The sequence below is a fragment of the Solanum stenotomum genome, chromosome 1, assembly GCF_019186545.1.
Source record: "Solanum stenotomum isolate F172 chromosome 1, ASM1918654v1, whole genome shotgun sequence".
In the NCBI taxonomy this organism is placed as follows: domain Eukaryota; kingdom Viridiplantae; phylum Streptophyta; class Magnoliopsida; order Solanales; family Solanaceae; genus Solanum; species Solanum stenotomum.
The window spans coordinates 71,091,187-71,098,466 of record NC_064282.1 but is presented as its reverse complement, the minus strand read 5'-3'; positions in this window follow the sequence as shown (position 1 = coordinate 71,098,466).

Genomic DNA, 7,280 nt, shown 5'->3' with positions numbered 1-7,280 from the left:
CCCCTAGACTCTTCCACCTAAGCTCAAGGAACCATTTTACACTCCCAAACCTCCCACCAAACTCAAAAACAAACTGGTTAGGCTCTACTTTTACCTACTAGTTTACGTTAGGCTCTAGCTTGGTCTTACTAGTTTTCCAGGTGTAATTTAATATTTTAAAAATAAAAATATTGTAGTCACTTGCTGCAAAACGCGTGTAATCACGCAATTATCCAACACATCCATTTTTATGCCACATAAATTTGGTCAATGGTCAGAGGGGTTCAAAAAATAGACTTTCATCGAGTTTAAGTACTCATTTGGCAAAGTAATGAGTAAAAGGGTCCAACTGACAAATGCAACCAAATATAAGAGTCTCCTAGGTCATTCCGCCTTTATAAAATAAAAAACTAAAAAAAAAGGTGAAAAACGAAACATAAACTAAAAAAAAAACTGGAACTAAGAGAGAAAAAAATAAAACGCTAACAGAGGGATTCGAACCCTCAACGTGGAGCTTAATTTCAAGGGGACATGTTGCTGGGCTATCAGTTTCTCTTTGTCATTGATGGGGTTCAAAACAAATATATCCACGTAAATACATAGAATTTACTAGTGTAATTTTTTGCCGAGGGGGTTCAGGTGAACACTGGAAGTAGTGTGCATTCGGTTTGGTTTTGCACTATTCGGTTTGGATTTTTCGATTTTTGATTTTGTAAAAGTGTAACTCAATTCGATCCAAAATAAAATTGGTTTGGTTTGGTTTTTCTCTATTCGATTTGGCTTTTTTCAGTTTTGTTATTCGGTTCTGTCAATAATTAATAACATAACCAAAGTAATAGTATTGAACCTCTTAAATAGACTTTCTAATATAAATCATAAGTAAAACTTAAAACACAATACTTATAAGTATGACTATTATAGATGTTCAAACATAAAATATAAATGTTATATATATATATATAGTATTGAATCTCTTAAATATACTTTCTAATACAAATCATAAGTAAAACTTAAAACACAATACTTATAAGTATGACTATTATAGATGTTCAAACATAAAATATAAACGTTATATATATATATATATATATATATAGGTTTTTACGGTTTTTATTTTATAAAATCCGAAACCAAACCAAAAAACCAAACAAAGTAATTAATTAATCCAAAACCAATCCTAAAAACCAAAAAACCAATCCAAATAAAAATTTGATTTGATTTGATTTGGTTATTCGGTTTAATCCGAATAGCACCCCTACCTAGAACCCATCTGGATCCGCCCCTGCCTCCATATACCGGTTGTTGATGAAGTGTGCTTGAGGATGTGTGGAAAAGGCCTTGTTCTTCTCTAAGATTGCACATTTTACACCCAAAGAAGTTTGTAGTTTACAGAACTGAATTGGTTGTTTATTATATCAACATTACATGTATATATACACTAGAAAGAGGCATCAACAAAGGTAAGAAAATATCCTACGTATCTCTTATAATTCCTACAGATCTCTCCTATCTATATAAGGTAATAGAATATATTTACAATATTCTGTAACTCTCTCCCTCAAGCTGGAGCATATATATTGATCATGCCTTACACAAATAGTTAACTCGAGCTCCATTCGATGCCTTTGTGAACAAATCAGCTAGTTGCTCTCCGGTTTTCACATAGCTTGTGGAAATCAGGTTTTCTTGAATCTTTTCATGAATAAAATAACAGTCCACCTCAATGTGCTTAGTTCTTTCATGATACACTAGATTTGAGGCGATATGAAGAGCAACTTGATTATCACACCAAAGTTTCGTGAGTGTGGGATACTTCAACCCAACTTCACTTAAGAGGTGATGTATCCACATAATCTCACATGTGGATTGTGCCATAACTCTATACTCGGATTCTGCACTGGATTGAAATACAAAATTTTGTTTCTTACTTCTCCATGACACCAAGTTTCCACTCACAAAGACACAATAGCCAGTAGTAGACCTTCTATCAATCTTGGATCCAGCCCAATCAGCGTTTGCAAAACACTCAATATGAGTATGTCCATTGTTGCTATATACTATGCCAAGTCCAGGGGTGCCTTTCAAGTGACATAATATTTGCTCCAAAGCTGCCCAATGTTTGACTGTAAGAGTGGTCATGAACTGACTAACAACACTAACTGCAAAAGCAATGTCCGGACGAGTTACAGTGAGATAGTTTAATTTTCCAACTAATCTCATGTGTCTCTCTGGATCATCGAAGAGATCACCATCATATTTTGTTAGCTGCATATTGGGAACTATTGGAGTACTACAAGGCTTGGCTGTCGACTTTCCAGTTTCCTCAAGAAGGTCAAGGATATACTTTCTTTGAGATAAAAATATTCCCTTCTTACTCTTACTTATTTCTATTCCCAAGAAGTATTTCAATTGTCCTAAGTCTTTTGTGTGAAATGTCGAATGCAAGAAAGATTTGAGAGAAGATATTCCTGCATAATCACTCCCAGTGATGACAATGTCATCAACATATACAACAAGAAGAAGAATGCCAACTATTGATTGTCTGTAGAAGACCGAATGATCACATTTTCTCTTTGTAAGCCCAAACTTTTGAACTACCTCACTAAATTTCCCAAACCAAGCATGTGGACTCTGTTTCAGACCATACAAGGATTTCTTGAAGCGACAAACTTTTCCATTCTCCCCCTAAGCAACAAAATAGGGTGAGTTCTCCATATACACTTCTTCTTGGAGATCACCATGACGAAACGCATTCTTGATATCCAATTGATATAGCGGCCAATTCTTAGAAGCATCTAGAGAAATAAACAAGCGAATGGAAGTGAGTTTGGTCACCGGAGAAAAAGTATCAGAATAATCCACCCCATAAGTTTGAGAATATCCTTTAACCACTAGTCTAGCTTTAAGCCTCACCACAGAACCATCAGGATTTACTTTAACTGTAAAAACCCACTTACATCCCACTGCCTTTTTTCCTTTTGGTAAGTCCACCAAATTGCAAGTGTGATTTTCATTCATCTAATGCATGTATCTCCTCGAGCATTGCATCATACCACCCAGGGTGACTTAAAGCTTCCTGAACTGTTTTGGGTACAAAAAGGGAATCTAGAGAAGCAATCAAAGAGCAAGATGTGGGAGACAAGTGGTTATATGAGATAAAATTAGCAATGGAATATACTGATTGACACTGATGCTTACCTTTGCGAAGAGCAATGGGAATGTCAAGATTTTCTATTGGAGAGGTATTGACCGGAGGAGGATCTGATGATAAAAGAGTTGGTACAAGACATGTATCATTGGTCACTTGTCTCCTAGAATAAACTTGAATTATCGGCGGCTTTGTTTGAGCAAGAGGAACATCAGAAGACACATTCTCAGTTGACTGCTCAATACTACCATAAAATTACTTATGGTGTTCTGAGCTCGGTAGAGTGGTCTTAAAAATGATCCGTTCTTCTTCTTCCTGAACCCGAGTGGGAGAAGTGTCAGGAGAAGAAAAAATGGAAATGTTCTCAGAGAACACCGCATCTATCGACACCATATATCTGTTAAGGGTTGGAGAGTAGCACCGGTAACCCTTTGGTAAGCGAGAATATCCAAAAAACACACACTTCAAAGCCTTTGGATCTAGTTTAGTAACACAGGGTCGCACATCAAGAACATAACAAGTACATCCAAACACCTTTGGCTCTAATGAAAATAATGACTTATTTGGAAAGAGAACACCATAGGGAATATCACCGTTAAGCACTGTGGATGGCATGCGATTAATTAAAAAGCTAGTTGTGGATATTGCATCCACCCAAAATTGCTTAGGTACCTTCATTTGGAATAGAAAAGCACGAGCAATCTCAAGCAAATGTCTATTTTTTTTATCTCAGCTACTTCATTTTGAGAGGGCGTATCCACACACGAAGATTGATGAAGAATACCATATTGATTCATGTAGTTCTGAATGATGCTGACATGAATTCTTTAGCATTATCACTCTTCAATATATGGATAGAAGCATTAAACTGTGTCTTAATCTCAACACAAAAATTAGAGAAATGGGAGAACACTTCAGAATGATTTTTCATAAAGTAAATCCATGTCATTCGGGAAAAATCATCCACAAACGTAACAAAATATCTGAACCCAACTTTAGACACACCCGGACATGGTCCCCAAATATCTGAATGAACTAACTCGAAAGCAAAATCAACCCACTTATTATTCCTAGGACTTAACGAGCTTCTATGATGTTTTGCAAAATGACAAGACTCACAATCTATTGAAACATTATGAAACTGAGGACATAATTTCTTCAAAACTGGTAGAGAAGGATGTCCCAAACGACAATGTACTTCAAATGACGAGACGATACTAGAGCAAGAAACTGATGGAAGCGCCCATTCATCAAGAATGTAGAGACCGTTTGATACATTTCCTTTACCAATAATCTGTTTCGTCATAAGATCCTGAAAAAGACAATAATGGGGATATAAGAAGACAAAACAGTGTAGTTCTTGGGTAAGTTTACTCACAAAAATCAGATTAAAGGCAAGACTAGGTGGGCCTAGAACAAAGGACAAAGTAATAGATGAAGTGGGGTTAACGATTCCAGATCTCTCAATGGTATAACTAGATCCATCAGCTATGGTAACAAAGAATGGTACTTTATGTGACCGGAATTTAGAGATTATTTTGGGATTACATGTCATGTGATCTATGGCACCCGAATCAACGATCCAGTTGCTTGAGGAGGAAATGAGAGATTTGTTACCCGACTCAGTAAGGGCACAGGCTGGAGTGATTTGCATTCATTGATTCCTGATACTTTGTAAGTCTGTCATACTTATCGGTTGAGATTGTAACAGTTGATGGTGAACTAGAAGTGGCAACAACAGTGGCAGTCTGAGTCTGAAGTTGTTGGTTGCGATTCTGTAATTTCTTACCATTTCGCCTTATGTGCCTGGGTTCCTTACAATAGCGACAAGTATTGTCGTTGATCCATCTCCCAACATCACTGTCTCCTCCTTTGTTATTGTTCCATCTCCCAGCATCATTGTCTCCTCCTTTGTTATTGTTCCATCTCCCAGAGTTATTGTTGTTGTTCCATCTTCCTGCATTATTTTTATGATTCCACTTCCCTACATCATTGTAATTGTTCCATCTCCCTGCATCATTATTGTTGTTTCATCTCCTTGCATCATTATTGTTCCATCACCTTGCATTATTTCTTCCTCATCCTCCTTTGCAACAAGCACATTGGTCTACTGGATGGATGAAGTACTCTTTGTGCTCAACACCCGACTGAAAACATCTTTGAGAGAGCTGATCTCAGAACTAGACGGAATATGTGATTTAGCAGTCTCAAACTCAGATGAGAGTCTTGCTAAAAAACTCATTATAACCATTTGTTCCCTCTGAGCATGCTGCACCTTGATATCAGTACTGAATGGTAGAAGTACATTTAGTTCCTCGTAGGTTTTCTTGAACTCCATGAAGTATGTAGTGAGTGACTTAGCTTCCTTCTCAGAACGATAAAAAGCCTTACAAACTTCATAAATCCGAGATAAATTACTTTTGTCAGAATATAAATACTCCAAATAATCCATTAACTCTTTCACAAACTTACAATGATCAACCAAACCAACAACTTCATTGTCAATAGAGTTTATAATTTGCAAGAGTAGTCTAGCATCATCTCTAATCCAAGTCTTTTTAGTATCATCAGTTGGAGGATCTTGGATAAGATGGTCATCCTTTTCAACACTACACAATTAGACCCTGATTTTTCTACTTCAATCTAAATAATTAGACCCATTTAATTTATTATTAGTAATTTTGGACATTGCTGAAACAATTCCAGTCATGGCAGATTTATCATCAGACATTTTAACTAATGTTTATCCAAGAAATTTATCAAGAAGAGCAAATGATAAAAAATCTGACACCAAACTGGTTGAAAAGAGCAAAAAAAAAAAGAAACTGAACCCAAGCAGCCACTGAAGCGCAAAGCTATTACCAGATTTTACGTAACAGATGAAAAGGATAAAAATCGAACCTAGAAGAGAATAAATTATTATCTTGCAGTGATTTAACACTAAAAAACCAATACTGCAGTACGTTGGAACAGATGAAATGATGTTGGGACCGCAAGCCTAGATGTTTTCTCCAAAACCCAAGTAGCCGAAACCTTTTCCCAAGATGCTAGAAAAAGTTCCGATGTTTCTGAACCAAGATCTTGAGCCCTAGTGGCTCTGATACCATGTAGTTTACAAAACTGAATTGGTTGTTTATTATATCAACATTACATGTGTATATACACTAGAAAAAAGCATCAACAAAGGTAAGAAAATATCCCACATATCTCTTATGATTCCTACAGATCTCTCCTATCTATATAAGGTATAAAATATATTTACAATATTCTGCAACATAGTTCAAGAGAAAAAAATTCAAAAATAAAATAAGAATACCATAAAAAATGACTGTACAAATTTCAAAAGAGAACTCCAGAATCCAGAGCTTGATAATAAGCTGAGTGCATTTGGTATGCAAAACATTATTTTCCTAAGTTAGGTTAGCTTGGAATTTTGAAATTGGTTTCTTCAAGGAATATACTTCCCCCCCTTCACTTATGACTTCAAATCACTTTCCTTCACAAATATCCCAACTTTTGCTCCATATCACTTATTTGTAGTTCATCTTATGCTTTTATATTAAATCAACTATCGGAAAAATAAATATTTTTCAATTGGGGGAGGGGGACTTCAAGAAAATACCTAGTTTCATTGGAAGTATAGAGAGAGCCATCTCAACTGGACCAACACCGATAATCAACACTGGCGAGACATAATCATCACCTTTGACAGTGTAAGAGTCTGAAAATGTTCTTCAACCAATTTGCTTGAATGACTGTCTACTCATTCTCCAACTGATGTTGCAGAGGCCAAGCAAATTCCTCCAACTTGCACTAATCCCCCAAATTCCCATTGACAAAGGGGAAACTCTATTATGACTTTTTACCCAACTGACTGATTGGATGGACCGAAAAAAAGATTTTTTAGCGTTTGATTTATGAATGAAAAATATTCTTAAGAAAATATTTTTTATTTTTACTAGAGAGTCGAAATAATTTTTTTAATTGAAATTGAAAATATTTTTTAAAAATAAATTTAAATTTTTTGGGTTATGGTGGGGTGGTACGGAGGGGTAGGGGGTGAGATGGGTAAAAAATAAAAATTTTGAAATTGAAAATATTTTTTTAAAACAAAATTAATTTTTTTTTGAGGGGGTGGGGGGCTGATGGGGGG